Below are 22,530 nucleotides of genomic sequence, written 5' to 3'. Positions count from 1 at the left end.
GACAGAGGGGCTTGGTGGGCTACAGTCCTTAGAATAGCAAAGAGTCAGACACCGCTGAGCATGCACACAAAGACCAGACTGAGATGAAATATGGTGATCTCAGAAAAAACGATGTCATGAAGCAGCCAGACCCATGTGAGGATACCTGCAGTAAGTTAGAGCAGGGAACACCAGACCACTGGGCTTTTCCAGTTTTCAATAGACCTCAGCAGAAGAAGCAACTCTTAGTTGGAAATGGAATTATTGAATGCTTTTTCCTGCCGTGCCAGATCCTGTATGTCTCACCAATACACAGTATGGGTTCACTGTGTGGCATTTTTTGTTGATCTCAGCTCAAGGAGAAGATGTGCATGGAAAGACATGCCAGGTGAATTATTCTCAAGGCTCAGTTTTATTTTTTAATCTTTCTTTTATTCATTTTTTTAAATTATGAAAACATGATAATACATTTACAGGAGACTTGGAAAGTATGGGACAAAATTATATATAGTCTCACTATATGTTCCAATCATTTAAGTAGGTAAATTAAGATTTTTCATTGACGTTATAACATCTAACTTTCAAAGATGAATAGAATGAACGTAGAAGTCGAGAAGTAGAAGAATATAGCAGACCCGAAAAGCATTATGAACCAATTCGATATAATTAAGATTTATACAATTTCCACACAGCAGTAGGATATAAATTCTGTTCAAGTTCCCATAGACTACAAACTAGGAGACACAGGAACATATCCAGAGACATAAGACCAGGTGCAGAAATTCAAGGTCTAAATGTATTGAAATCATACACAGTCGGTTCTCTTATTCTTGCAAAATTATGTTAGGGATCAGTCAAAAGATATATGATTTTTTTTTTTTTTTACTTTATAATACTGTATTGGTTTTGCCATACCTCAACAACAAAAAAAAAAGGAAAAAAAAAAAGATATTTGAAAATAACCCACATATTTTCAAATGCAATGTAACATTTACCAAGGGAGATCTTTGACTTAGTCAAGGCTCAGTTTTAGAAGGATAATCTTATTTTTCCACTGGAGCAAAAGTTCTATTGAATTAGATTGTTCAAGCTTAGAGATATTCAAATATGATGATTCCAAGTGTATCTCATCAAAATCAACACAAAGGTAACATGTAGTTTTGGGCTAGAGCCCAATACTTGGGTGCTCTCTTCACTCCCTAGTTGACCTAGAAGGAAATGACAACCCACTCCGGTATTCTTGCCTGGAGAATCCTGTGGAGAGGAGCCTGGAGGGCTGCTGTCCATATGGTTGTACAGAGTCAGACATGACTGAAGTGACTTAGCATGCATGCATGCTTTGGAGAAGGAAATGGCAACCCACTCCAGTATTCTTGCCTGGAGAATCCCAGGGACAGAGAAGCCTAGTGGGCTGCCGTCTATGGGGTCGCACAGAGTCGGACACGACTGAAGTGACTTAGCAGCAGCAGCAGCAGTTGAGCTTAAAAATAGTGAGACCAAGCTAGCAAATGTAACCTATTGGGAAAAATTTCAATGTTTAATCTAAAAAATTCATAAGTTAGGTATTATTATCCCTATTACAATATGAGGAAACTACTATTCAAGGGTACCAGGCATGGTTTATAATTATAAGAACAGCTCAAGAACATTAAAGCTTAAACTTAAATTGGGAGTTCCTTGGAGAAGGCAATGGCACCCTACTCCAGTACTCTTGCCTGGAAAATCCCACAGATGGAGGAGCCTGGTAGGCTGCAGTCCATGGGGTCGCAAACAGTCAGACACGACTGAGGGACTTCACTTTCACCTTTCATTTTCATGCATTGGAGAAGGAAATGGCAACCCACCCCAGTGTTCTTGCCTAAAGAATCCCAGGAATGGGAGAGCCTGGTGGGCTACCATCTATGGGGTCACACAAAGTCAGACACAACTGAAGTGACTTAGCAGCAGCAGTAGCAGCAGCAGCAGCATTTAGTAAATCACTTTTTACATCCTTGGACAAACCAACAAATATCCCTTAATAAGGTCAAGGTCAACACTTGAATCAGAGCAGACTGCCCTCCCAGTCCTAGAAATGTATTAGTCTATAGATATATCCATGTATTTATACAAGCAGGGGATAGTGACCGGAAGTGATCTAGGCAGACCCTATTCACCATTGATTGGTTAGGCTAGCATAGTCAAAGTAGAAAACAAAACCTTGGCAAAATTTTTATGAGGATTGAGTAGGAAAGTGTATGTCAATTGCCTTGCATGTTGCTTATATGTGTTAAGATCTGAATTTTAGATCAAGAAAAGATTTCAGAAGGACTCTGATCTTGGGGAAGTCCTCATTCTTTGGGAACCTTTTTAAAATTGTGTTTCTTTATTTCGACTGTGCTGGGTCTTTGTTGCTTCCCAGGTTTTTCTTGAGTCGCCATGAGCAGGGGCTGCTCTCTAGTTGCAGTGCATGCGCTTTCACTGTGCTGGCTTCTCTTGCTGTGGAGCACAGGCTCTAGGGGGGCACGCTCCAGTATCTGTGGCATCTGGGATCAGAGCTGTGGCTCCCAGGTTTTAGAACACAGGCTCAGTCATTGTGGTGCACAGGCTTAGCTGCTCTGAGGCAAGTGGGGTCTTCCTGGATCAGGAATTGAACCGCCATCTCCTGCACCAGCAGGTGGATTCTTTACCACTGAACCCCCAAGGAGGCTTGTTTGGGAGCCTTTTTGTGAACTTTCATCTGAGATATGTGGAGATTAAGCTTCATCAGGGACCTGTGTCTCTTGCAGCCACACATGGGGAAACTGAATTGCAAAGACCTAGAGACTGTCAGAGTAAAGTAAGTCAGAAAGAGAAACACAAATATCATATCTTAGCGCAGATATATGGAATCTAGCAAAATGATACAGATGAACCTAAGAAACAGAGACACAGACATAGAGAACAAACATATGGATACCGACGTGGGATGAAATGGGAGATTGGGATCGAAACATGTAACACTACCATGTATAAAACAGATAACTAATGAGAACCTTCCTGATAGCACAGGGAACTCTACTCAGTGATCTGTGGTGACCTAAATGGAAAGGAAATCCCCAAAAGATGGGATATGTGTTTATGTAAGGGCTTCCCTGATGGCTCAGATGGTACAGGATCCACCTGCAGTGCACGAGACCTGGGTTTGACCCCTGGGTCAGGAAGATCCCCTGGAGAAGGACATAGCAACCCACTCCAGTATTCTTGCTGGGACAATTCTGTGGATAGAGGAGTGTGGCAGGCTATCATCGATGAGGTCAGAAAGAGTCAGCACAACTGAGCGACTAACACAATTACATTTATGCTCTGATGCTGGGAGGGATTGGGGGCAGGAGGAGAAGGGGACAACAGAGGATGAGATGGCTGGATGGCATCACTGACTCGATGGACGTGAACTCCGGGAGATGGTGATGGACAGGGAGGCCTGGTGTGCTGCGATTCATGGAGTCGCAAAGAGTCGGACACGACTGAGTGACTGAACTGAACGGAATTGATACATATGGCTGATTCTCTTTGCTGCACAGTAGAAATGAATTCAATGTAAAGCAACTATATTGCAATAAACATTTAAAAAAAAAGCAGCCTTGTGCCTTTCCTAGTAAGTGGCTATCTCTTCTACCGAAAGGACTCAGAAGACGTTGCCTGAGCTGGCTTCCCTGTTCTTGTCCAGAGCCACACATCCGGGACTAAACAGGACAGCTTCTCCACAGAGTGCAGGAGGGCAACCAACCAGAGCCTTGGGGAGCCCCCACTGCTGGTCTGACTTCTGTCATGTTTGGCCATATCTAGGCCATGACGTAAGACTGAATTGTTTGCTTGACCTTTTGGTGAGATCAGTATCTAAGTTCCTGCTTGTATCTTTCTCTGGCCCCTGATGTCTCTGCTGCCGGTCTATCTCTCCTCTCTCTAGAGTCAGCTACATGTTGTGGAATGCTCTTATATGCTCACCCCTGCCCACACATCTAGATTTGCAGGATAGGAAAAGCCCTCACTGATGAAAAGTGGCATGTTCCTAGCCAACTGACTTGTCCCACATCACAGCTAACTCTGAGGACAATGACCCTGGAATGGCAAGACGCTGGAGTGGGGTAGGTGTGTCTGAGAGTTGTCATCTGACAGAGAGCAAGATAGGTGTGACAGTGAGTACGCTCAGGTTTCCAGAGTTTTCAGTGACCTGGTTACTGCCTTTCTTCTAGAGAAAAGATTCATTTCTTGCCTTGAATAGAAGTGGTGTGCATAAGAATTAACATGCAGTGATCTCCAAGGCAGAACTAGCTGAGTTCCAGGCATTTTCATTGAATCAGCTGCTCTGAATTCTATCTGGATGCTTCATGGACATCTCAAAATCAACAAGTCTAAAGGTGAATTTATCACCATCCAATCAAACCAGCCTCAAATGTCATGCTCTCTACAGCCTGAGATTAGACCCATGATCTGCCCAGTCACCAAAGCCAAAACCTCCCCTTGCCTCACTGCTTACCCAACCTGTCCCTAATTTTCACTGAATTATATGTATCTTGCCTATCTCTTCCCTATAGTCATTTCCTCTGCATATCCTAACTGTCATCATGCCAGTACTTCCCTTCATCATTTCTTACTCAGACTACTAGAGCATGCCAATTCACAAGGAAAGTTTTATAATCATAACAACTTCTGGGCCCCATTTCTGATCAGCAAGAATTACTGGGAGAGGGGTGGAGTCTGGGCACTAGCATATATATATATACATATATATACATATATATACACATATATATACGTATATATATACACAAAGTTTATATATATACAAAGTTTTATGATGATCTCCATTAGTTAGCATTTCCCTCAGAGTTATCTATGTTCTTTGAACTTATTCCTTACCTGGAAGCATTTATTTTGCTCTGCCATTGAGCTACTTCCAGCTCAGATTTTATCACGACTAGTCACTTTTGTCTGTTTTCTAGAAGACAGAGTCTGGTACAAACCAGTTTAGTTTGATAAATGGGTTAAAGGCTTCATGGTGAGTGAGGGAAAAAGAGAGAGGGATAATAAAATTCTTAAACTTCCAGGAGGTACCCATGGGGCGGAGACGAAAGGTACAGGAGACTCAGAGTCTTCCACGTCCTTCAAACATGTGACCATCAGCACCACCTCTGGTCCTGATAATAAACACTTCAGCTCTTCTGGGGCTCCCAATCACAGAGGGCACATTTGGACACTGGCTGGACCCTTTGGGCTTTCTACTCTGATGCCTGCTGGACCCAGCCCATGCCACTTTGTTTCCAGTTTGAGCAACCAGGTCTTTGCAAATAGAGTCCTGAGCCATCAGCGTATTTTTACAAAATGGCATTCCAATGATGACTTGTGTCATTTAATTAGAAACAGATGGTTCACATTCTTTCATATATACATGTCTAAAAACTAAAGAAAGGGATATCTGACATAAGCTCATGAAGGATCTCAGTATTTTAAGGATTAGGGTACCAGTGTGTCATATTTAATTGAATCCAAAGACCCAAACACGTTTAACAGTCAGTCTTCTCACCTGTAGAGGTGAGATAAGCTCCTAGTATTCTAACAGATCTTCCCAGGTGGCACAGTGGTAAAGAATCTGCCCGCCAATGCAGGAGAGACACAAGAGACACAAGTTCAATTCCTGGGTCAGGAAGATTCCCTGGAATAGGAAATGGCAACACCCTGCAGTATTCTTGCTAGGAATATTCCTTGGATAGAGAAGCCTGGCAGACCACAGTTCAGAGGGTCTCAAAGAGTCCAACATGACTGTGCGATTGAGCAAGTGCACACATTCTGACAGATCAGCATTCTCAACCTTGGCTATACATTGGAATGACCTGGAAAGCTGTGAAAATGCAAGTAAGCCTTTGGTTCATCTCCCCAAAATTCTATGGAATTGGTCTGTGGTGGATCCTGGGCATCAGGTTTTATTTAACACCTTTCAGGAGATTCCAATGAGCGGCGAAAGTTGACCAATGGAGGACTCCAAGGAGCCCAGGATTTTCAAAAGGAAAAAGCATTTTTTTTCAAACTATCTAAATGAATCAGAAGGAAACTTAAGTTGATATGTGCTGTGTCTATGAGGGCTAGAATCATAGGGGAAAATGGGTGCTTCAAGATGTTCATGGACAGTTTTCCTGGCAAAGTAGTGAGCTTTCATTGCTTAGTGCAAAGGTAGGCACAGAGAGGTCATACATAGGATTCTAGCATCAGTTGGAAAATAAGTGTTAAGGGTTTATTGCATCCTCTGAAAACTCAAATACTGAAAATCTAGCTCGTGGTACCTCAGAATGTGATTTTATTTGCAGATAGGTGTTTTTTTGTTTTGTTTTGTTTTTTTTTTTTTGTCTGCAGAATAATAAATTAAGATGATGTCATTAGGGTGAGCCCCAATCCAATATGACTGGTTTCTTTATGGAAAAGGGAAAATTTGGACAAACAGGCATGTGCACAAAGAGAACACGATGTGAAGATGAAGCCTGAGATTTGGCCGATGCTTCTGCAAGCCAAAGAATAATAGAGATTTTGCAGCAAACAACCAGCAGCTAAGAGAAAGGCATTCTATTACCCAGGTTCTCTGGAGAAGCAGACCCAATAGGAACTGTGTATAAGTCCTCTACACACACACGTATATACACATTTATAGATATATGTTTAGTAAAGAAGATTTATTATAAGCAATTGGCTCATGCAATTATAGAGGCTGAGAAATCCCACCATCTGCAAGCTGGAGACCCAGGAAGAGCCTGAGGACTGTCATTTCAGTCTGAGTCTGGAGGGCTAAACACCAGGAGAGTCAACAATGTAAATCCACGTCGAAGGGCAGGAGAAAAAGAGATGAGATGGCCCAGCTCCACAGTGAGGCAGAAGAAAAACATGGGAAAGAATTCCTCCTTCCTCCGCCTGTAGTTCTATTCCGGCCACCCACATGGGGAGGACAATCTGTTTTCCTGAGTCCACTGACTCAAATGCTAATCTGGTCCCAAACACCCTCACAGACACACCCAGAAATCATGTTTAATTCGGGCACCTCCGGGACCAGGCAAGTGGACACCACATTGACCGTCACTTGCATGGAAAAGATTCTACCTTATGGACCTTAAAAGGAACCAATCCAACTGACACCTTGACCTGGAACTTCTGACCTCTAGACGGTGAGACAACACATTCTGTTGTTGAAGCCAGCCAGTCTGTGATGCTCTGTTATAGGAGTGCTACAAGCAACTATGATAAGCTTGATGGTACTTAAGATTCCCTTCCCACAGAGACTCTCAGAGGAGATGGGATTAAAATGGGAAAGAAATCAGCATTAGCTGAGCACATACTATGTGTCCAGGACTCTGTTAAGTGCTTTGTAAGTGGAAGTGAAAGTGAAATTGAAGTCGCTCAGTCATGTCTGACTCTTTGCAACCCTATGGACTATAGCCTACAAGGACCCTCTGTTCATGGGATTCTCCAGGCAAGAATCCTGGAGTGGGTAGCCATACCCTCCTTCAGGGGATCTCGACCCAGGGACCAAACTTGCATCTCTTATGTATCCTACATTGACAGTTGGGCTCTTTACCACTGGCAGCACCTGGGAAGCCCAATGACTGGTGCAATCATCTTTAATTACAGATGAGAAAACTTAAGTGAAGATCACTTAGCTAGAGGTATCGTCGTAAGCAAGGGGAAAGAAAGGAAGAGGGCATAAGCCCTGGAGTCGGGCAATCGAAGCCAACTGTTAGGATAGAGCTGCTGGCTTTCCATCTGTAAAGTGGGAATGATGTCATGATAACAGTAATAATAATGCTTAGACCATATGATGGGCGAGAGCATTCGCTTCCTCTGAAGGAACTGATGTATGCCCAGAGTCCGAGTCCCCAAAACTGAGAGAATAAGACGTCCACAGCAATGCAAAAGCATGAAGGGGTTTTATTTCTAGCTCGAGCTAGGGCTCCCGCCACATCCAACACAGTGGAGTGGAGCAAGAAGCCCCGAGCCCAGAGCAGATTTACAGCAGTATTTATAGGTTTTAGAACAGAGAGTTGGCAAGGGCTGATTGGCTGCAGGAGTTTCCTAGTATTTACTAATTGGCTAATCTTTATTGGCTGCAGGGGGATGTCTTTTACGTCCTGATAAACTCAAATCAGGTTACGGGGAGTATGCTGATTAGACAAGTGCTGGCATCCGCAGGGATGACCTCCCTGGGCAATGACTCAGCCTTTCCTGTGAGTCCTACCTTAGTCCCTGAAGCCTATCATGGTGTTTGTTAGGTCCCAACACTGACATAAGCAGGAAGATAGTAAAAGTCAGCCTTGGCCTTTCCCCTCAAAGCCAGGCAGTGAGTCAGGGAGCAGAGAACTGCAGCCTGGGAGACAGTGCTGACTGGCGGCTCCCTGATGCCTTAAGCAGGGACAGCCATACTGGAGTGGGCTTCATATAGTTAAAAATAAATAAATTCAGTAGAGTCTGCAGTGGAGAAGGCAATGGAACCCCACTCCTGTACTCTTGCCTGGAGAATCCCATGGACGGAGGAGCCTGGTGGGCTGCAGTCCATGGGGTAGCTAGGAGTCAGACACGACTGAGCGACTTCACTTTCACTTTTCACTTTCATGCGTTGGAGAAGGAAATGGCAACCCACCCAGTGTTCTTGCCTGGAGAATCCCAGGGATAGGGGAGCCTGGTGGGCTGCCGTCTATGGGGTCACACAGAGTCGGGCACGACTGAAGCGACTTAGCAGCAGAGTCTGCAGTGAAAGACAGGACAGCAAGGAGAGGGAGAGCTGCCCTGTACCAGCCACAAATAATGTTGCCTTTGAATTCTGAACACATTTTTATTTATTTATTTTTCCAGAAGAAAGAAGAGGCAGGAAATCAAAGAAAAACAGCTCTACAGACCCTTCAGCCTTCTCTTGGGGGACCATAAACCAAAGCCAGCCAACCCACAGTGAAGGGAATGGTTAGTTCATGCCTGGGACTGGGTCTGGAGGCAGTCCTGGAGCCTCCGCTTGGCTGCCATTTTCCAGCACAAATGCAACCAAGCACGTTGCCCAGGAGAGACCTGGCAAGGCCGGATGGAGGAGCCATACTGCATCCCGACCTGTAGACTCAGACACTCATGCTGTTTGAGTGTGTTGCACAATACTTACTTTCATTTCCTTTGGCCTCTTCTGCTGGCTGGTCAGTGGCGAGTGAAAGGAGGAGGTGTCGCCTGGCACTTACTAAAAGGAAAATTAAAATCACCCCAAGCAGATGGAAGGGTCTGCTTCGCACAGGATGGTGGCCTTGACCTGAGAACCATGGGAAACTGGGGCAAGAGAGGATTGCTCACTGCTTCATTTTATGGCTGGAAAGTGGGGCTCAGAGAAGGAAAATCCATCCACTTAGCTACACATAGAGAACTTCAAACTGTTGGAAGGGGGGTTATCCAAGGCTCTCAGTGCGGGGATTGTCCCAGTTCCTCCGAGTCATATGTTTACCTCCCAGACCTGTGTCCCCAGGGCCCTTTTATCTAGAATGCCTCTCCCCTGGTGCGGTGATGTGACTTAAAGCCTCAGCTCAATCCTTATCCCCTCCAAGGAGTCTTCCCTGACCCTCACACTAGTTCCAGGTTGAGCAATGGATCCATTCTCAGGATCCATTCCTGTAATCGTGGTCCCATATTCTCCTCCATCCTCTGAAAGGCAGGGTCCAGGGTGCTGCGAAGCACAGTACGGGGTCCATGTCTGACTGTGTGTGTTGAACTCTATGATGTGACCCCAAGAATCCTGGATCCGTTTACCCACCTGCCAGACAAATTCTCTGGAACTTTGGGAATGCCGTGGTCAACTAGGATTTACCTCTAAAGATAAATGAATCCTTCATTAATTCCAAAGAAAAATTAATTCAAAAGTTCAGGAGTGAGCTTCAGTTAATAATCAGATGATGCTTTTCTAAGGGATGCTTGTATTCTGGTTTCGATTGGCTTGAACTCGATGACAGCACAAAGATTCCCATGTAGTCTTCTTTGCATGTGTGTGTGCTAAGTTGCTTCAGTCATGTCCGACTCTGTACGACCCCATGGACTGTAGCCCACCAGGCTCCTCTTTCCATGGGATTCTCCAGGCAAGAATACTGGAGTGGGCTGCTACGCCCTTCTCCAGGGGATCTTCCCAACCCAGAGATCGAACCTGTGTCTCCTGTAGCTCCTGCATTACAGGCAGATTCTTTACCACTGAGCCACTGGGAAAGACCCCAAATTGTTCTAAATACTATTATTTAGAAGCCTTCAAAAGGCCCCTTAGATCTTCTGTGATTTCTGTTGTTGTTAAGTCAGCAATGCATGCTCACTCACTCGCGTCTGACGCTTTGCAACCCTATGGACTGTAGCCCACCTGGCTCCTCTGTCCATGGGATTTTCTAGGCAAGAACACTGGAGTGGGTTGCCAGTTCCTCCCCAGGGGTGTCTTTCTGACCTAGGGACAGAACCTGTATCTCCTGTGGCTCCTGCATTAGCAGACTGGTTCTTTTCTATTTGAACCACCAGGGAAGCCCAGAAGGCATCTAAGTCCCTTTTTAAATAGAAGTGCTCTCTGAGCTGGGGAATTCAAAGAGTTAGTGCCCTGGGCTGAATTAACATGCACCATTAGCAGGTATAAGAAGCTGAGGGAAGGGAACATTGAATGTCAAGTAGTAAAAGTCAATGAAACTGAGAGGGAAAGCTGACACCACATGATTCATCCTTGACATTGTGCAAATGGGTCTTATGGAAGATGAGAGAATTCTCCAAGTCATTGATTTCAAACTTGCCAGTCTGTTAGAGTCATTTGTGAAGATTTTAAAAAATGCAAATGCCTGGGATGCACCCTAGACATTGAAGTAGACTTTGGGGGTGAAACCAAAGCATCAAGTATTTGTTAAAATTGCTCCAAATTAATGTTCAGGCCAGGGAGAGAACCAATGATGGGAAACCTCAATTTGGTGAGAGTGGGAAGACCCACCTACTTTTCAGTGGAAGCTTAGGGCTTCCCTAGTGGTGCAGAGGTTAAAGTGTCTGCCTGCAATGTGGGAGACCTGGGTTCAATCCCTGGGTCAGGAAGATCCCATGGAGAAGGAAATGGCAACCCACTCCAATCTTCTTGCCTGGAGAATCCCATGAACAGAGGAGCCTGGTGGACTACAGTCCACAGGTTGCAAAGAGTAAGACACAACTGAGCGACTTCACCTTCACCTAGGATCATTTGGGCTTCCCTGGTGGCTCAGCTGGTAAAGAATCCGCCTGCAATGTGGGAGACCTGGGTTCGATCCCTGGGTTGGGAAGATCTCCTGGAGAAGGGAAAGGCTACCCACTCCAGTATTCTGGCCTGGAGAATTCCATGGACTATACAGTCCATGGGGTTGCAAAGAGTCAAACATGACTGACTTTCACTTTCAGTTTCTCTTTTAGGATCATTTACTGTTATTGTGGAGAAACAATATGAGATCTATCCTGTTACATTTTTTTCTTTCAGTTTTTTTGGCTTTATTGAGATAAAGTTTTACACAATAAAATTTGTTAATTTTAAAAGTGTTTATGATTGAAGAGTTTTGACAAATGCATGAAATCATGTAATAACCATAAAACTCCAGATACAGAATTTTATGTCACCCCCTTAAGTTCCCCCAAACCCATGTTCAGTGTGTCCTCTACCCTCCCTTGGCCCCTGGGAACAACTGATCTGCATTCTGTTACTTCATTTTGCTTTTTCTTGAATTTAACATGGAAGGAATTGCATGTATTATTTTTGCCTAGTACTTTACCTCTGCATATATTATAAACCACAAAATTCAATGCTATATTTTTTGCTTTTAAACTATGAGTTGTCTCCTACATAAAAGAAGAATATGAAATACAACCTTTTTATTTACATATATATCTCACTTTTTAAAAATTGGAATTGTGTCATTTGCAGAGATGTGAATGAACCTAGAGATTGACACACAGAGTGAAGCAAGCAAGAAAGAGAAAAACAAACGTTGTACACTAACACACACACATGGAATCCAGAAAAATGGCACCAGATGAACCCACTTACAAAGCAGAATCTGAGACAGATGCAGAGAACCCTCTTACATTTTTAAGTGCACAATGCAGCGTTGTTAACTGTGGACACAGTATTGCACAGCAGACCTCTACTTGTGCTCCTCTCTTATATCTGAAACTTTATACCCTATGAATAGCAATTTTCCATTTCTCCCTCCCCGAGCAGCTGGCAACCATCATTCTACTTTCCACTTCTATATATTTGATTATTTTAGAAACCTCATAAAAGTAGAATCATACAATATCTGTCCTTTTGTGACCAGCTTATTTATTTAGTATAATGTCCTCCAGGCTTATCCATATTAGTGTATATGGCAGAATTCCCTTCTTTTTCAAGGATAAATAGCATTCCTTTGTATGTTGGTGTATGTGTGATCATATGAATGCACAATATTTTATTTACCCATTCATTACTTCAATTGTTTCTGTATTTTGACTGTTGTAAACAGTCCTCCAGAGAACATGGGAATACAGATATTTCATTGAGATCCTGACTTTAATTCTTTTGAATGTATTCAGATTGCTGAATTGTACGATAGTTCTTTTTTTAATAGAATTTTTAATTGGAGGATAATTGCCTTACAATATTGTGTTGATTTCTGCCGCACATCAATATGAATCAGCCAGAGGTATACATATGTCCCCTCCCTCTTGAACCTCTCTCCCACCTCCCACTCCATCCCAACCCTCTATGTTGCCACAGAGTGCCAGGTTTGATCTCCTGAGTCGTGAATCATACGATAGTTCTAATTTAATTTTTTAAGGAACCTCCATACTATTTCCCATTGTGGTTGCACCATTTTACATTCCTGCTAACAGTATATAAGAATTCCAATTTCTCCACATCCTTGACAGTACTTGTTTTTTTTTCTGTTTGTTTGTTTCTATTTTGTAATAATGGTCATCCTGATAGGTGTGAAGCAATATTTCATTGTTGGCTTGCATTTTTATGATTAGTGATGCTGTACACCTTTTCATGTAGTTGTTGGCCATTTGTATGTTTTTGGAAATTTGACCCTTAATCTTACACAAATATTGACTCAAATGGGTTAAAGGTTTAAACATAAGACCCCAAACTATAAAACTCCCAGGTGAAACCAGGAGAAAAGCTTCACGACATTAGTCTAGGCAAAGTTCTTGGAAATTACACCAAAAGCACAAGCAAGAACAAAAGTGTGGATAAATTAGACTACATTATACACTTGGAAGCTTCTGCACAGCCAAGGGAAATATCAACATAGTGGATGGGAAAAATGAAACAGGGAGTATATTTGTAAACCACATAAGGGGTTCAGTTCAGTTCAGTCACTCAGTCATGTCTGACTGTTTCGACCCCATGAATCGCAGCATGCCAGGCCTCCCTGTCCATCACCAACTCCCGGAGTTCACTCAGACTCACGTCCATCAAGTCGGTGATGCCATCCAGCCATCTCATCCTCGGTCGTCCCCTTCTCCTCCTGCCCTCAATCCCTGCCAGCATCAAGTCTTTTCCAATGAATCAGCTCTTTGCCTGAGGTGGCCAAAGTACTGGAGTTTCAGCTTTAGCATCATTCCTTCCAAAGAAATCCCAGGGCTGATCTCCTTCAGAATGGACTGGTTGGATCTCCTTGCAGTCCAAGGGACTCTCAAGAGTCTTCTCCAACCACAGCTCAAAAGCATCAATTCTTGGGTGTTCAGCTTCCTTCTCAGTCCAACTCTCACATCCATACATGACCACTGGAAAAACCATAGCCTTGACTAGATGGACCTTTGTTGGCAAAGTAATGTTTCTGCTTTTCAACATGCTATCTAGGTTGGTCATAACTTTTCTTCCAAGGGGTAAGCGTCTTTTAATTTCATGGCTGCAGTCACCATCTGCAGTGATTTTGGAGCCCCAAAATGATAAGGGGTTAATAACATCAAAAATATATAAAGAGCTCTTACAACTCAGTTTTTCCAGTAGTCATGTGTGGATGTGAGAGTTGGACTGTGAAGAAGGCTGAGCACAGAAGAATTGATGCTTCTGAACTGTGGTATTGGAGAAGACTCTTGAGAGTCCCTTGGACTGCAAGGATATCCAACAAGTCCATCATAAAGGAAATCAGTCCTAAATATTCATTGGAAGGACTGATGCTGAAGCTGAAGAAACTCCAATACTTTGGCCACCTGATGCAAAGAGTTGACTCATTTAAAAAGACCCTGATGCTCGGAAAGATTGAAGGCAGGAGGAGAAGGGGATGCCAGAGGATGAGATGGTTGGGTGGCATCACCAACTCAATTGACATGAGTTTGAGTAAACTCCAGGAGTTAGTGAAGGACAGGGAGGCCTGGCGTGTTGTAGTTCATGGGGTCTCAAAGAGTCAGATACAACTGAGCGATTGAACTGAACTAAACAACTCAGTGGCAAAAAATAGTAATAGTAGCAACTCAATTTAAAAAATGGACAAAGGATTGAATAGAAGGGGATTATTTAAATTTATATTCCAGACTTTGACTTGACCTCTGGATTTGTACCCATTGTGAGTAGCTTGTTAATGGGTTTAGGTTGATTGAGGTTCTGAAAAGTACCTACCTCTCCATGCCAGCATCCTTCCTAGAGAGTGATTCTGTAGCCTCCCCTGACCACCCATGCCCTCGTTGCTCATTCTGATTGGCCATGCAGAGAATGGACCCATCCAGGAGTCCCAAGCCAGTGCCATCCATCCATCTTTAAGCATAAGGACTCAAATTGGAGGCAGCTCAGGCTGTTTATGACCTTGTTCAGATTCTCTTAAATTTAGTATAACTGCGGACAGGGTACATTTTCCACTCATCTTTGGAGACAGCATATAGGTGAGCTAAGACAGAGATTTTTAACCACATGTACCTGCTTTAGGTCTCAGTTCCAACATTTCCTGGCCAAGCAACCTGATGGATTCCATCTAGAAATCTGGGTGTCAGTTTCTTTTTCTATAAAGCTGAGGATCCCAACACTTGCCTCAAATCACAAGAGAGAGAATTGCAACATTAAGAACACTTGTCATTTGGTAAGCCTTCCACATAAGCGAGGTTGTCTCCCTCCCTGTCTTGTCCCCATGCCCAGCATAGTTCAGACACATTGCTGATGATGAGATGTGGGGCTGCAGTGAACACAAATAAATAAATTCATTGATTCCAAGCGTTTCGTGATCTACAAACAGAGCATGAACTTCTTAGGCTCCATTGTAGAATAATAAATGGATTTCAGAAGTACTGTACTAAGGGGTTTTCATTCATCGTTTACTGGAGGCTTCCCTATAAAATATGAAGTTATGTTAGGGAGCACATGCAGAATGAAAACACCAATTACCCTGATACACAGACCCAGCCCCCATTGAAAGGATAGTGTATCAAAGAAGCCCATCCATTCAACATTGTTAGATCTGGTCCTGTCAGGAAATGCCTGTCCACAGACTGAGCCCTGCCATTTCCTCCCCTGAGGCCTTTCCCTGCAGACTCCAGGTCTGGGGTTTCTTCACAACAGCTCCCTTGTACAGGTCAGCCCCTGAGTGCCAGGTCTGCCACGTCCTCATCCATCTTACATCAGGCCTTGCCACCTCCATTCACCCTCCTTCACCAGAGAGGAGACTGAGGCCCAGAGAGGTGAAGTAATGTCCCAAACCAAGTGTCAGGGGCAGCCCACAGTACCTGTGGACCTCACATCAAAGTCGTCGGCACCATCTCATCCTCCTTTAAGAGCCCAAGACAGAATCTTCTAAGACAGAGGAGGAGGTGAACCCTGAGCTTCTGTCCAGGCCAAGCCCGGATCTACAAGCTGCATGGATTCAAAGGTCCCTATCATGAGGAAATACAGAGAAATCCTTAATACATGTGCACCCATGGCTGATTCATGCCAATGTATGGCAAAAACATAATTGTAGAGTAATTAGCCTCCAATTAAAATAAGTTACTTAAAAAAAACACTGAGATTTCTGCAGACGAGTCAGACGCACATGTAGAGTAATCAAAGAATGTAGTATAAATATATTTTAGCACAACAGTTGTAGACAGCATCTTCTGATTTTCCTGGGATGGATAATGACGACAAGATTAAGGAAGCTCCTTAGAATCTTGGACCAAGTCTTGCTCCAGGGAGAGAAATCTTCCCAGCCTGTAAGTCAGAGGTGAGATGGACTGTTTGCTGCCTGCAACCTCATGTTTTAAAGTGAAGACATTTAAAGTGCGTCAGACCTTCCAAATGAAACTTCACAGAAAGTTTAAACAACGTGGGCAGTTCCATACACTATACCTCATATCATTTGTTCTTTTAGCCTTGGCCATAGTTATCTCATTTGTGTTCTGTGTCCCTACTATGTGCTGTGCTCTTATCCTGGTCCTAGTCATTCGCTGCTCCTCTCCCAACCAAATCCCCTTCATCTTATAATTTCTATCTCTCTTCTACTTTTTTTTTTGCATGTTCTTCCTTCCAACATCTTCTTGAAATTAGCTCAGGTTCATTTTTGTAATTGCTTTGTCTGATTCTACCTGCCTTGCTAGGCATTGCTCATCTTCTTTTCCCCCAGGACCTAGCATATGCTTGAAACAGTAGTAATTCAGCCATGTTGAATGAAAGGCTGAATGTTAAATTTTCAGAATGGGATATAAATGGTATGTGTATGCCTGAGTTACATAATCTTCTCTCAACAATACGTTTTAGGGACTCCCACACACAGGAAACACAGGTTATGATTATTTACCATTAGAGTCTGGAATTATAGACGTATTTTCTCTTATTATTTTTTGTCTGTATCACTTGTATTTTCCACAACAACCATATATGATTAGCATATATGATTTTTATAATCAGGTAATAAAAATCAAAATAATTGTCCTATGACTTAGTGAAGACTTAAAAGCAATACCTATATCACCATCTTTTCATAATGCTATTTATATAAAATGTGCATTTCTACTGCTGAAAAATAACAAGTCATTTATGTATTCAATGCAATGTCTCTTAGCTTTCGAGGTGATTTTAATGTCCCCTTATGGGACCTTCAGCCACCCTTGACATAACTAGCAGAGAGGTTTGCTTTTCACAGACGAGGGTGCAGAGGCCCCAGCCACATGCAGTATGAAAAGAGTTGGGGCCTGGGCGTCTTGGGTTAAGTGCCTACCTGGGAAGGGCAGCTGATGTCTTTTGGCCACAGTGTCCTTGTCAGCTAAATCAAGAGAGAAGCACTAATTAGAGAATCAAAGCACCATGCTAGAGTCATCACCTGCACACAGATGTGCAGAAACCTCCCTGACTTACATGGGGTTTGTCACACGTGGAGACGAGGAGCTCGTCTGGAACTTAGGCCTGGCTGATCTTTTCCATGCATGATGCTGTTCATTGAGAGTGAGTCATGGCCTCCACTACCACCTTAGGGTATAATGAAAAAGATCCTACTCATAGGGATGATGGATCGGGATATACCTGGAGAGGAATGGCCTTTGTCTCTAGGACAGCAGGGCTTCTGCCTGGAGTGGGCTGAGCAATGGGTCATGTCAGCAGATCTGAGCAGGCTGCCTCTTCCTTCCAGCATATTCCTGGGGCATTATTACTCATGCTTTCTTTGTGTCACTGTGTTGGTGTCCAAGCCAGAGCCTGGGAACTCTGCCTGTGGAATTAGCAGCTAGAGGAGAGTCAGGGTTGGGGTTGAGGCCATGTGGCCATCATGATGCTGTCAAGGGATGAGGATAACTTTTCTTCCACAGATGCCTAGACCAGAGCAGTTGTCACCCTAGATCATGTACGATCTACTCTGTAGCTGTCCAGAGTTCCTAAATCTGACCATTGTTGCTTAGTCTCTAAGTTGTATCCAGCTCTTTCAACCCCTCGGACTGTAGCCCACCAGGTTCCTCTGTCCACGGAATTTCCCAGGCAAGAACACTGGAGTGGGTTGCCATTTCCTTCTCCAGGGGATCTTCCCAACTGAGGAATCGAACCTGCATCTCCTGCATTGGTAGGCAGATTCTTTACCATCTGAGCCACCAGGGAAACCTACCATGCTGGGGATACAGAAATAAAAAGCAGGGTCTGTCTTACAGATCTTTGCACCCTCAGCCTCAAGCGGGGATGCATAGTACTCAGTAAACCCCCAGGAGACTGTGAGGACTGAATGGATGCACATACAGGAGGTTTCTCCCAACTGTTGACTCTGCTGCATTTAGAGATTCCCAATTAGTCAATTTTGAATTCATGTTTTACAGAATCTGAGGAAGATGCCCAGCCTGAAGGCCTTTAACACTTGCACTTAAGCTCTTTGAAATGTCTCTTTAGGGTGGTTTCCTGGGCCTGTGACCTGTGCAGTCTTATAAGATCCTGGCCTCAGAAAGGTCTCATACTTGGTTTAATACTCTTCTCTCCCCCTTGGAAATTCTTAGCAGCCTTTGAATAAGAGTTGCCCATTTGCACTGGGCCTGGTAAATCATGTTGCTAGTTCTGTGTCTTTTCCTCTTCCAAAAAAGACTCATGGTGCTGGAGGATTTTTTTCAAAATTAACTTCCTTAGACAAGACAGCATGCTGAGGAATGGAGTGGGGCTGAATCAGAAACATGTTTTAATATTGACTCTGTTTGAGCTTAAGAAAATAGAGGTGAAAGAGGCATCTGTGTAAAAGTGCTTAAAGTTCAGCTGATCAATAAGCACTCAAAAAAATTCGAAAATGTTGCTCCAGAGTTTTTCTGTTGCTCCTTTATCTCTCTAGCTTTAGATTCTGAATAACTTAGTCCAGCATTTCCTTTATGAAGTGAGTATGCTCCTTGCATCTCAAGCTGAGAATTTAGCTTGTTTGTTTATTTTTCAGCTTTGCAAATTTTATCGAAAAGTATAGTTGATTTACAATGTTGTGTGACTTTCTGTTGTACAACAAAGTGATTCACTTATGTGCACACACACACAGACACACAAGAAAAAAATATTATTTTTCATATTCTCTTCCATTATGATATATCACAGAATATTGAAGATAGTTCCCGGTGCCATACAGTAGGAACTTGTTGTTTATCCACACTATATTTTATTTTATAGTTTGTAAAAGTTGCATTCCATTTACAGTTATTACAAAACGTCGGCTATCTTCCCCATGTTGTACAAATACATCCCTGAGCCCATCTTACACCTAATAGCTTTGGCCTCCTCCTCTCCCACCCTCACGTAGCCCCTCCCACCTCCACCCTGGAACCCACTAGCTCATTCTCTATATATGTGTCTGCTTCCTTTTTGTTACATTCACTCATTTGTTGTGTTCTTTAGATACCACACGTAAGTGATATCACACGCTATCTGTCTTTCTCTCTCTGGCTTATTTCAGACAGAAACTGACTTCTTCAGCTGGAAATGTTTGCTTCAAAATAAATTGGTATCTTCAACCACAGTAGCTTTATAGTGAGTCCAGGGAACATTATTAACCAGGGTAGGTATTCTGCTCAGAGAATGAGGAAATAAAAAGAGTTAAAGCTGGGAACTGGGGCCCCCTCAGTGCAGAGGAAGTTTCTGGATATCTAAGTCCAAGTTTGCATTTGAATGTGGAAGAATAGAAATGTGGCCTTGGGACCCTTGTCATTAATCTCGTCGACTGTTTTGCTTAGAGAGACTTAGAGCAACAACCAGTGAGTATTTTGGTGTCTGAGGTCCTACTCTCAGATAAGTGAGGCTGTGCCTGGGACAGCAGAGCTGAAAGTTGCAGAGAAGCTGACATCTGTCAAGAAGGACTCATCCCACACCTAGGGCGACTGGGCTGCAAACTCCAAATTGTTTAGTCCTCCCTGCCATGAAACCCCTTTGATGATGTGATGATGTTGACCTCTTATTTTAATCTATTTTTCTTTTGCATGTCTTTCTGTAGCCCTGACACTCAGGCTTTCTTCTCAAGCTGAGAATTTTGCTTGTTTGTTTATTTTACAGTTGACCATTATCTCCACTACTGTGGGCAAGAACCCCTGAGAAGAAATGGAGTAGTCATCATGGTCAACAGAAGAGTCCAAAATGCAGTACTTGGGTGCAATCTCAAAAATGACAGATTAATCTCTGTTCATTTCCAAGGCAAACCATTCAATATCACAGTAATCCAAGTCTATGCCCTGAAGAGTAATGCTGAAGAAGCTGAAGTTGAATGGTTCTATGAAGATCTACAAGACCTTCTAGAACTAACACCCAAAAAAGATGTCCTTTCCATTATAGGGGACTGGAATGTAAAAGTAGGAAGTCAAGAAACACCTGGAGTAACAGGCAAATTTGGCCTTGGAGTACAGAATGAAGCAGGACAAAGGCTAATAGAGTTTTGCCAAGAGAACGCACTGGACATAGCAAACACCCTCTTCCAACAACACAAGAGAAGACTCTACACATGGACATCACCAGATGGTCAACACTGAAATCAGACTGATTATATTCTTTGCAGCCAAAGATGGAGAAGCTCTATACAGTCAAAAAAATAAGACCAAGAGTTGACTGTGGCTCAGATCATGAACTCCTTATTGGCAAATTCAGACTTAAATTGAAGAAAGTAGGGAAAACCACTAGACTATTCAGGCATGGCTGAAATCAAATCCTTTATGATTATACAGTGGAAGTGACAAGTAGATTCAAGGGATTAGATCTGTTTGACAGAGTGCCTAAAGAACTATGGATGGAGATTCATGACATTGTACAGGAGGCAGTGATCAAGACAATTACCAAGAAAAAAAAATGCAAAAATGCAAAATGCTTGTCTGAGGAGGTCTTACAAATAGCTGAGGAAAGAAGAGAAGTGAAAAGCAAAAGAGAAAAGGAAAGATATACCTATTTGAAAGTAGAGTTCCAAAGAAGAGTAGGAGAGATAAGAAAGCCCTCCTCAGTGTTCAGTGCAAAGAAAAAGAGGAAAACAATAAAATGGGGAAGACTAGAGATCTCTTCAAGAAAATTAGAGACACCAAGGGACCATTTCATGCAAAAATGGGCTCGATAAAGGACAGAAATGGTATGGACCTGACAGAAGCAGAAGATATTAAGAAGAGGTGGCAAAAATACACAGAAGAACTGTACAAAAAAAATCTTCATGACCCAGATAATCATGATGGTGTGATCACTCACCTAGAGCCAGACATCCTGGAATGAGAAATCAAGTTGGCCTTAGGAAGCATCACTACGAACAAAGCTAGAGGAGGTGATGGAATTTCAGTTGAACTATTTCAAATCTTAAAAGATGATGCTCTGTAAGTGCTGCACTCAATATGCTAGCAAATTTGGAAAACTGAGCAGTGGCCACAGGACTGGAAAAGGTCACTTTTCATTCCAATCCCAAAGAAAGGCATTGCCAAAGAATGCTCAAACTTCTGCACAATTGTACTCATCTCACACGCTAATAAAGTAATGCTCAAAATTCTCCAAGCCAGGCTTCAGCAATACATGAACTGTGAACTTCCAGATGTTCAAGCAGAATTTAGAAAAGGCAGAGGAACCAGAGATCAAATTGCCAACATCCGTTGAATCGTCAAAAAAGCAAGAGAGCTCCAGAAAAAAATATCTACTTCTGCTTTATTGACTATGCCAAAGCCTTTGACTGTGTGGATCACAATAAACTGTGGAAAATTCTGAAAGAGATGGGGATATCAGACCACTTGACCTGCCTCCTGAAGAATCTGTACACAGGTCAAGAAGCAACAGTTAGAACTGAACATGGAACAACAGATTGGTTCCAAATAGGGAAATGAGTATGTCAAGGATGTATATTGTCACCCTGCTTATTTAATTCATATGCAGAGAAAGTACATCATGAGAAATGCTGAGCTGGATGAAGCACAAGCTGGTATCAAGATTACCAGGAGAAATATAAAAAACCTCAGATATGCAGATGATATCACCCTTATGGCAGAAAGGGAAGAAGAACTAAAGAGCCTCTTGATGAAAGTGAAAGAGGAGAGTGAAAAAGTTGGCTTAAAACCCAGCATTCAGAAGACTAAGATCATGGCATCTGGTCCCATATCTTCATGTCAAATGGGTGGGGAAACAGTAGAAACAATGGCAGATTTTATTTTGGGGGGCTTCCAAATCACTGCAGATGGTGACTGCAGCCATGAAGTTAAAGGATGCTTGCTCCTTGGAAGAAAAGTTATCACCAATCTAGACATCATATTAAAAAGCAGAGACATTACTTTGCCAACAAAAATCCATCTAGTCAAAGCTGTGGCTTTTCTGGTAGTCATGTATGGATGTGAAGGTTAGACGATAAAGAAAGCTGAGCGCTGGAGAATCGATGTTTTTGAACTGTGGTGTTGGAGAAGACTCTTGAGAGTCCCTTGGACAGCAAGGAGATCCAACCAGTCCATCCTAAAGAAAATCAGTCCTGAATATTCATTGGAACTGATGCTGAAGGTGAAACTCCATACTTTGGCCACCTGATGTGAAGAACCTACTCACTGGAAAAGACCTTGATGCTGGGAAAGATTGAAGGTAGGAGGAGATGGGGCAACAGAGGATGAGATGGTTGGATGGCATCACCGATTCAGTGGACATGAGTTTGAGTAAACTCCGGA

The sequence above is a fragment of the Capricornis sumatraensis genome, chromosome 1 (assembly GCF_032405125.1).
Source record: "Capricornis sumatraensis isolate serow.1 chromosome 1, serow.2, whole genome shotgun sequence".
Classification (NCBI taxonomy): Eukaryota; Metazoa; Chordata; class Mammalia; order Artiodactyla; family Bovidae; genus Capricornis; species Capricornis sumatraensis.
Note: the sequence above shows the minus strand (reverse complement) of the source record.